This window comes from Dipodomys merriami, unplaced genomic scaffold (assembly GCF_024711535.1).
Source record: "Dipodomys merriami isolate MVZ:Mamm:240054 unplaced genomic scaffold, mDipMer1.0.p SCAF_261, whole genome shotgun sequence".
NCBI lineage: Eukaryota > Metazoa > Chordata > Mammalia > Rodentia > Heteromyidae > Dipodomys > Dipodomys merriami.
In genome coordinates, this window is record NW_027204060.1 from 1,463,803 (window position 1) to 1,472,721 (window position 8,919).

The window sequence follows — 8,919 nt, forward strand, 5'->3', positions numbered from 1 at the left end:
GATTGGCTGTCCTCATCAGAGCTTATGACTGATTTCCCTGTCATGTTCTAATGAGGAAGAATATTAAAATTTCTCTAAGAATATGTGTCTCATTGTGGTTCTCTCCATGTTTGCTTTATATTGAGCTCATGTTATTAGTGTAAGTCTATCTTTCTGAAAAACTTTTTTTTGGTCAGTTGTGGGGTCTGAACTCAGGCTGGACATTGTCCCTGAACTTTTCTACACAAGGCTAGCACTCTACTACTTTAAACCACAGAACCACTTTCAGTTTTCTAGTGGTTTATTGGAGGTAAGAGTCTCATGGATTTTCCTGCCGAGGCTGGCTTTGAACCACAATCCTCAGATCTCAGTCTCCTGGGTAGCTAGTATTACAGGTGTGAGCCACTGGCACCTGGCTGAGAATTTTTTTTTCATCACAGTGATCTGCTTTATCTCCAAATACTTTATGTCTTTTAAAATCTTTTTTATCTGATACTAATAATGCTGACTTTCTATGGGACTTTTGTTTTCAATCAATACTTACATTTTTCTATTAACTTACTTCTAAACTTTCTGGATTCTTATATTTTAGGTGTGTGTGTGTTTCTTATATGTTAGGGGTGTGTGTGTGTGTGTGTGTGTGTGTGTGTGTGTGTGTGTGTGTGTGTGTGTGTGTGTGTGTGTGTGTGTGTGTGTGTGTGTGTGTGTGTGTGTGTGTGTGTGTGTGTGTGTGTGTGTGTGTGTGTGTGTGTGTGTTAGTCCTAGGCTTGAACTAGCTCTCTACTACTTGAACCACAGCCCCACTTCCAGCCTTTTCTGAATTGTTTGTTGGAAAAAGTCTCATAGACTTTCCTGCTCAGGCTGGCTTCAAACCTCTATCCTCAGAGTTCAGCTACCTAAGTAGCTAAGATGACAGGCATGAACCACCAGCACCTGGCTGGTTTTGAAAGCTATTTTTAAAGACAGGCTCCCGGTGGTTAATTTCTCCAATGCAAGAAAGGTAGCATTGCACTGTCTTCTACTGTCTCCTGACCTCTCTGCCCCGGCACGCTCAGCATTGTCAGTCTGAGAAGACAAGCTACCTCTTCTCCCTGGCTCTACATGAGACCCTCGCCTCATCTTTCATGTTCTGCAATTTGGTCACATATATACTTCGGCTGTTCTCATTCTTTACCTGCCCTTAACGGGGATTCCTACGACTTTGGGAATGTGTAAAGCAATGAATTTGTATTGATCCTTAGGATTTCTCAGTCACGTAATCTCTTTACTCTGGAGGCCCTACCCCAGAAAAGGAAGAGGAGGAGAAGGGGGAAGAGGAAGAGGAGGAAGAAGAGGAAAAAGAAGAAGAGGAGGAGGAGGAGAAGGAGGAGGAGGAAGAGGAAGAAGAGGAGGAGGAAGAAGAGGAGGAGGAGGAGGAGGAGGAGGAGGAGGAGGAGGAGGAGGAGGAGGAATCTTTTTTAAAATATGTAACTGTAGGAATGTATGGTCTATTCACTTATTTCTCCCAAAGAATGAAAGTTAACCTAGCAATAAGAATTCTGTAAAACAATACACACTGTCCACATTCTTGTGCTAAGAACTGGTTCTGACTTTGAGTTTGTGCCCTTGACTGAAACTTGGACACTAAATAATAGATTTCATATCCCTCTCTTGACAGATGAGGAATAAGTTGGTCCAGTTTGTGTTCACTCTCTTCCAAGACTGCGTTTTAATGACTGATGCAGTAAACGGACAAAAATACTTCTAATTCACAACCTATTTAAAAGGAGAAAAGCGAAGTTCCGAATAGAACCTTGTATACAATGATTTTCCCCCTGCTTTTGAGGTTTCTCTGACACTTACATTCAGGCACTGCTCTGGAAAGCACAGAAATAACAGGCCTGCCTGTGGGCTGGAGACCCGGACAGACCCGAGCAGAGGAGGGTCAGGAAAGCCTGGGCTGTGTGAGTACTGCCAGCCCGCGGCAGCTCAGCGCTTCTGCCATGCGTGGGTCCAGTCTCACTCGCCACTGGGTCTGGCCAGAGACAATCGTACGGCTTCATGAGAAGGAAGGAAATATCTGAAAACTGCACCGACTCCCTAGGCCTGACATGGAAACCCGCACTGCGTGAGCTTTAGAAATCACTGCCTGGATCTTTGGTAAGACTGACAGGGAGATGAGGAGAGTTGCTATGCTTTTTCCTTAACCTTGTCTCCCGACCTTAACTCTATCACGAGGAACTGGGAGAGTGTGGCTTATTTTTCCTGCATTAGTGGAATTTTTATTTTTCATTTATGAAGTGAAAAGTTTCAAAATTCATAAATATCAAAGAGTATCTATCTACTAGTGAATAATTTACCTCTGGCCTCTAGCTCCAGAAAAGTCAACATACGTTTTCTTCCAGTTACTGCATATGCACAGGACAAACTTCTTCACAACTCTGGTTATACAAAACCCATCATGCTTAACTAGAAATGAAAAACCAAAGAAACTTGGCATCGCTGTCAATTACTCTGTGAACACATCCCCTTTTCTGTAGAGAAATCTGCTTTGAAAACATGACTTTTCTTTTCGATCTCTGCGGCCTCACTCAGGAAGGAAGTGTTAGACAAGAACAAGCCAGACTGTCTGAAGAACTGAACGGCACACCATGAATCACCAGCATCAACTCACTTCACTTCTGGCCCAGAATTCTGGCCCCTTGCAAACCCAGTTTGCCGAGGTTTTGCCGAGGTCCAAATGAGGAGGTGGGGAAAGGCGAAGCAGTGGCTGAGGTTGAAAGTCCGAGTCTCACAGAGAAGGAAGTGAAGGCAGCTTTGAAAAAAGCCTTGAGTACCTACGATGGTTAATCAGTAACTCGAGGGCACTAAGCCCTGAACTAGGTCTCCCTGCCTCTTCAGCACAGAATGGCCTAGGCAGCTTCCTGAAGTCCTCACTCCATTCAGAAGGATAGCACGCAGCACACAAGCACTCAGTTAGACCCAGCCCCAGCCGCCTTCCCGGTGCTCCACGGCCACCAGAGCGGAGGCTGAACTCCAGTGTGGGACCCGGGATCTGCACGTACAAACCTGCACCTTCCCCTGCAACCCTCGAGTCAGTCAGGGGGAAGAAAGAAGAGCCAGGAGAGAAGTGTGCCTGGCAGGGGGGAGGGGCCATGGGAGTGGAGGCTTCTGGAACACTAGAAGAAGTACCGACCCAGCCACCCACTGGCTATGCTGCCATGGTCATTCCTGAGGAAGGCCTTACCATCACCATCACCACCACTATCACCACCACCACATCACCACCACCACCATCACCACCACCACCACCACCATCACCATCACCATCACCACCATCAGCACCACCACCATCACCACCACCACCACCATCACCACCATCAGCACCATCACCACCCCCATAAACCAGCTCAGAAACCCATGTCAGCAACCACCCCAGTACAAGGAATCCAGATACAATCTCCCAACACCAGGTGGAGCATGGAGTTTTGGCAGTGCCACACCCCCTGTGTGGACAGTCTTCCTCGGTTCACCAAGCGCCCACGGTGATTCTGGTCTCCAGTGTGTAAGCATAGCGTCCATTCCAGCAGTGGCCTCCCAAAGCTATTTCCAAAAAGCAAGCAGGCAGAGCTGGTGTATGATAAAACCAGGAGCTCACCAGACACGGAGAGACCAGGCATTCAAACCACAGGGCCCGGCCCATACACACATGGCCAGATGTCAAGAGGGAGACGTGACAAGAGTGGGCTTTGATGTGGAGGCCTGGGGAGCAGATGTAAACACCACTCACTCCTAAACCAATACCCAGCCCAGTTTATAAACAGTCCCCAGTGCTTTCCAGGAGCCAGACCTCAATTTATAACCTCCAGACACCAGAAGCAAAACAGCTTCTCGGCTCCTCGCCAGCTTCTCGCTCTCCACCAGCTTCTCCACTCCCCACCGGCTTCTCGGCTTCTCACTTTCCATGGGCTTCTCACTTTCCACCGGCTTTTCCATTCCCACCGGCTTCTTGTTCCCCACCAGCTTCTCTGCTTCCCACTGACTTCTCGCTCTCCACCGGCTTCTCTACTCCTCACCAGCTTCTCCATTCCCCACCAGCTTCTCCACTCCCCACCAGTGGGTTAGAAACACATCCATCCCTCTGCATTTTGCATAAAGGGGGAAATTTGAAAATAAAACCAACCTAGTCATTTTTGTAAACTCAGTCTTGCATTCCCCACTGGTGGGCTAGACTAGAACCAGAGGCAAACAGACCACAGTTCAAATCCCACATCTGGTCTATGCTTAATTAGATCCTAGGCAAGAAACAAACTAACTTCTGCCTGGCACCAATGACTCCCACCTATAATTCTAGCTACTCAGGAGCCTGAGCTCTGAGGATCAAAGTTCTAAGGCAGGAAAGTGGAAAGTCCTGAGACTCTTATCTCCAATTAACCAACAAACAGCTGTAAGGGGAAGTGTGACTCAAGTGATAGAACACCAGCCAAAAACCTCAGGGACAGTGCCCAGGGTCTGAGTTCAAGCCCTAAGACTGCCACACATAGGAAAGAAGGAAGGAAGGAAGGAAGGAAGGAAGGAAGGAAGGAAGGAAGGAAGGAAGGAAGGAAAGAAGGAAGGAGGGAGGGAGGGAGGGAGGGAGGGAGGGAGAGAGAGAGGGAGGGAGGGAAGAAGGAAGGATGGTAGTTTTCTCTTAGCCTCTTCAGTGACACAGGCTCATAAGTCCCATCTCTTTTCATTATGGTGGCCTGTGATAAGACACACAGGAAATGTGTAGTCACATGTTAGACATATATGATCACTCCCTACCTTTCTTCCAGAACCTTTTAAATGCACTTACTTATCCCTTCTTGTATTAGATCTTACTCATGCCCAGATTCCTCTGGCCAGGGGTACAGAATGTGTACCACCTGAGGCAGGGTCCTTGGCCTGCTCACTGTCCCTAAGCTTCTATCGCTCCAGGCAAGTATTCTATCATACTCTTCCGCAGTGCCACTCTGTTTTCTGGTGGTTAACTAGAGATAAGAGTCTCACAGACTTTCCTGCCCTGGTGGGCCATGTTTGAACCTTAATCCTCAGATCTCCTGAATAGACAGATTACAGGTATGAGCCACGGGCGCCCAGCCATATATTAGGTAAGTGTGAGCCCTGGTTTACTAATGTACATAATAAACAAGCGAACTGGGCCCTCTCAGCCATACAACATACAATCTCCTGTTGGACACAGGCTGTCAGTGGAGGGAACCCAGAACAGAGCTGGGAAGAGCATCTTTATCTCTGCCACAAAGGTCCTCTTGGGGAGCCAGGCTCTCTGCCCATCCCCCACCCCTACCCCATCTGCTGAGGAACTTGAGGGTAATAAGGTGAAGCTGTGTAAACGTCTCCCCGGGATGTTTACAACACACATTTCTGATTCGGCACACCCTCATCACAGCAGAACAGATTTTCTCCAAAAACAAAAGAGGTCACGGATGTCAAAGGGATGTGAGTGTCCACTGAAGTGTGTCTAAATGATTTTCCTTGTGACAAAGCCAGCCTGGGAAGAGGACACTGGGTGAGCGAGCAGGCCCTGTCCATGCCTTGCGGCTCAGCCCACTCCCCAGACAAAGAGCAACAACCGAGTGGGGGTGCTCTTCAGCAGCTTCCCTGAACTCAGCCACCAGGAAACTCACGTGACCATGGAAGAAAGAAGGCCAGATTGTCTGCGTCCCAGATATGAAAAGAAAATGTCTCCTAGACATCCAAACCAAAGGGTCACAAAATTATAATACATTTCCGCAGTTTAAACTCATGAAGAAATGCCTAGAAATTACTCTAGCTCAGAAGTGAAAGGGTGTACATACATGTTCTACTGGACTCCTTTTACTGCTGTATAATTTTGCACACACATCCCTTTCTATCCCAGAGGAAGAACAGTCTTGATCATTGAAGCATGACAGGCTTACTCTTTATTCTTAGAAGGAAGCTAGCTGGCAGGAGGCCTCTATGGCACAGACACCCCACGGCCACAAAGGGACACTCACTCACCCACCTTATCTTCATCTAGGAAACCCGAGATGAAGGTTCTGAGCCACTCCAAACCAAGCACTGCCCTGAGCCACTCCAAACGGAGCACTGACCCAGCCCAGAAAACAAATCTGTGCAACGGAACTGTACGACCATGCACACGTTTCTCACCCTATATATGGTTTTGTCTAACCTGCTCAGAGACTACGCTCTTTTTCTTAAATCAAAGTTGAAGCATGGCTCTCAAACTAGAAGTCTAACAAGCACCAAATCAATTATTCTCTTAAAGAGTACCAAAGGCAGGACTCCACGGTAGAGCACCTGCTTAGCGCATGGGTTACCCTGGAGAGGAGGAAGAAGAGAAGGAAGAGGAGGAGGAAGAAGGAAGATCTCCCTGAAAATATGAAGTAGCATTAGAAATATGGCACAAACGACAACTCTTAATTCATTGAAGGCAAGATTACTCTTCTTGCCTTGCATGTAAAGTTCTCAATATCTGCTGACTGGATAATAAACACAAACTATTTCATTCAGAGTTTTCAGAGCGTAGGGTTCATGTGATAAAACACCTGTCTAGCAAGGCCTAAAGTTCAAACCCTCAGGACCACCCAACCACCAACATCAAAAAGTACAATGGGTCTGCACAGCCGCTTACATTGGGGTGCCTTCATACAAAGCAACTTTGTGCTTTATTCTTAAATATTTCTACCCCTGGAATTGTGCGGGGGGGGGGGGGGGGGCGGGGAGCTCTTTAAGTCAACATCACAGAAATGGATGCAGAGAGGAAGTGGCCACAGAAGCAGTGGCGTTTCCCACAAATCTGGTAAGACTATAAATGCCGGCTGTGCCCACCAGCGTCCTCTCCTTTGTCTACTCCTCGCCCTGCCCCCAGCCTCAGGACGGCTCATTACCCAAGCCTTGGGAGCCGCAGGCTTCTACTAGAACCAGCACAAACGCTTGGCCCTGAGAATCCCGGAACCCGAGCCAGCCACAGGCCACCAAACAGGGTCACAAACTACCTGAACCTGAAAATTAAGATGCTCTCATTTTTCAAAGAAGAAAGGGAAAACTGGATTGAACTTTTAAAAATATGTGTGCTAGATGGATTGAGCAATGCCGCAGAAACCAGTGATGGAAGCGACGGGAAAGGAAGCCGTATCTACCAGTGATTGCAAAAGAATGGGTTGGTTTTATTTGCTAACATTCACTGATGATGAGAAATGACATCATCTTAGAAATTCTACTAGTAAACACTTGTAGAACTGCGCAAAAGTAAAGAATACTCCTGTTATGCCATCTGAGGCTACACTTTCTCCCAGGAAAAGTAACTTCATTTCAAACTTTTATTAACAGTTCCTTGAATTTTTTTCCCCTGGTCCTGGGGCTTGAACTCAGAGCCTGGGAGCTATTCCTGATACACTCTGTGCTCAAGGCTAGCACTCTACCACTTGAACTCAGAGCCTGGGAGCTATACCTGAACCTCTCTGTGCTCAAGGCTAGCACTCTATCACTTGAGCCACAGGACCACTTCTGACTTTTTCTGTGTATGTGGTATTGAGGAATCAAACCCAGGGCTTCATGCATGAGAGGCAAGCACTGTACAACTAAGCTACCTTCCCAGCCCCTTAATTAATATAGAGCCAAGTACTGATGCAGTCTAAGAAAAGTGATGTAAAACTCCAGTACCCACCCACTCACCCCTGCACGCACTCCCACTATCCACCCCTGCATAAACCACGTGCACAGGCCAAATGGGCCCTGGGCATGCACAGGTGAATCTGAGAGGAGAGGGACCTGCCAAGGTTCACAGTTTTCATGAAATCGATTTTGCACAGATGGCTTAGGAAAACCAGTCTGTGAGGAAGCTTCCAGAACAGTGATGTGCAGAAGATTTGACCCCAAGACATGGTGGAGGCAGGCTTTTTGGGAAGAGCCTGTGTCTGAGCTCCTAGCTTTCTGCAGGGTTGGCCTGTCCAAGTGTGGAACAAGCATCTACGAGATGCTTCTGGAAACACTGGAAGTGTTTCATTTGTCTCTGTTTACGGGCAAGGAATGCCTCATTACGCAATTTCTCACCATTTTCCCTATGACCCAATGATAACAAAGAGAGAAGGCTTTGATTTTGTGTTGCTCTGCATTGAGTTACTCCAGCTGGTGCTGGAGGCTCATGCCTGTCAAGGCTGAGACCTGAGGCTCACGCCTGTCACCGCAGCCACTTGGGGCGCTGGGACCGAGGGTCTCAGTTTGGGGGGGGGGGTTGTTAAATCTGCGACTCTCCTCTCCATTTTACGCCGAAACCCTGAAGCAGAGCTGTGGCTCAGCGATAGAGCACCAGCCTTGAGCAAATGCAGCTCAGGGACGGCGCCCTGGCCCTGAGTTCAAGCCCAGGACCCGCGCGCACACGCTCACACGCGAGAGCACATACACACTCACGCGGGCACGCACACGCGAGCGCACACACGCGCTAGGATGAGAACCGCAGTCCCAGAAGAGCCGGGCAGAGAGGAGCAGCGCGGCCCGGGAGGAGGCGCAGCCCGCAGGTGCACCCACGCTGGCCGCCGCGTCCCCTCCGCGCCGTTGCCATGGGCACCGCGCAGGCGCAGTGCGCCACCCCCCCCATCGCGGGTCCCGGGAAGCGACCGGGCGTGGAGCGCGCCCCGAGTGCGTGGACCCCGTGGACCTCGCGCCCTCGCCTGGCGGAGGCGTCGGGCGGCCGGGGCCCCCGGACCGTGCGGCGGCGGTGCGCGCGGCACCCACGAGAACAGAACTTTCCAGACACACCACCCACGTGCTCACCTGTGGGGACCCCGGCGCCCCCCCCGCCGCGGCCACGCTCGCTCCCCTTCCCCTCCCCGCCCCGCACCCCGCCGCCCTCCCGTGCTGCACCCCTTCCCCGCTCCCACTAGCGCCGACCTCGGGTCCAGCGGTCCGCGGCTCGGTTCCCCGGAGCCGGGGTGA

The 8,919-nt window shown here is 49.6% G+C and overlaps 1 protein-coding gene across 1 annotated transcript in view; it reads right to left on the reverse strand.

Moving 5' to 3' along the window:
- The window catches only part of LOC138837093 (1-phosphatidylinositol 4,5-bisphosphate phosphodiesterase eta-1-like), a 120,872-nt gene extending 111,953 nt beyond the window's left edge, over positions 1-8,919 (reverse strand). Inside the window, exon 1 of the mRNA XM_070035882.1 lies at positions 8,875-8,919. The gene's annotated coding sequence lies outside the window, so the exon portion shown is untranslated. The remainder of the gene's footprint in view (positions 1-8,874) is intronic.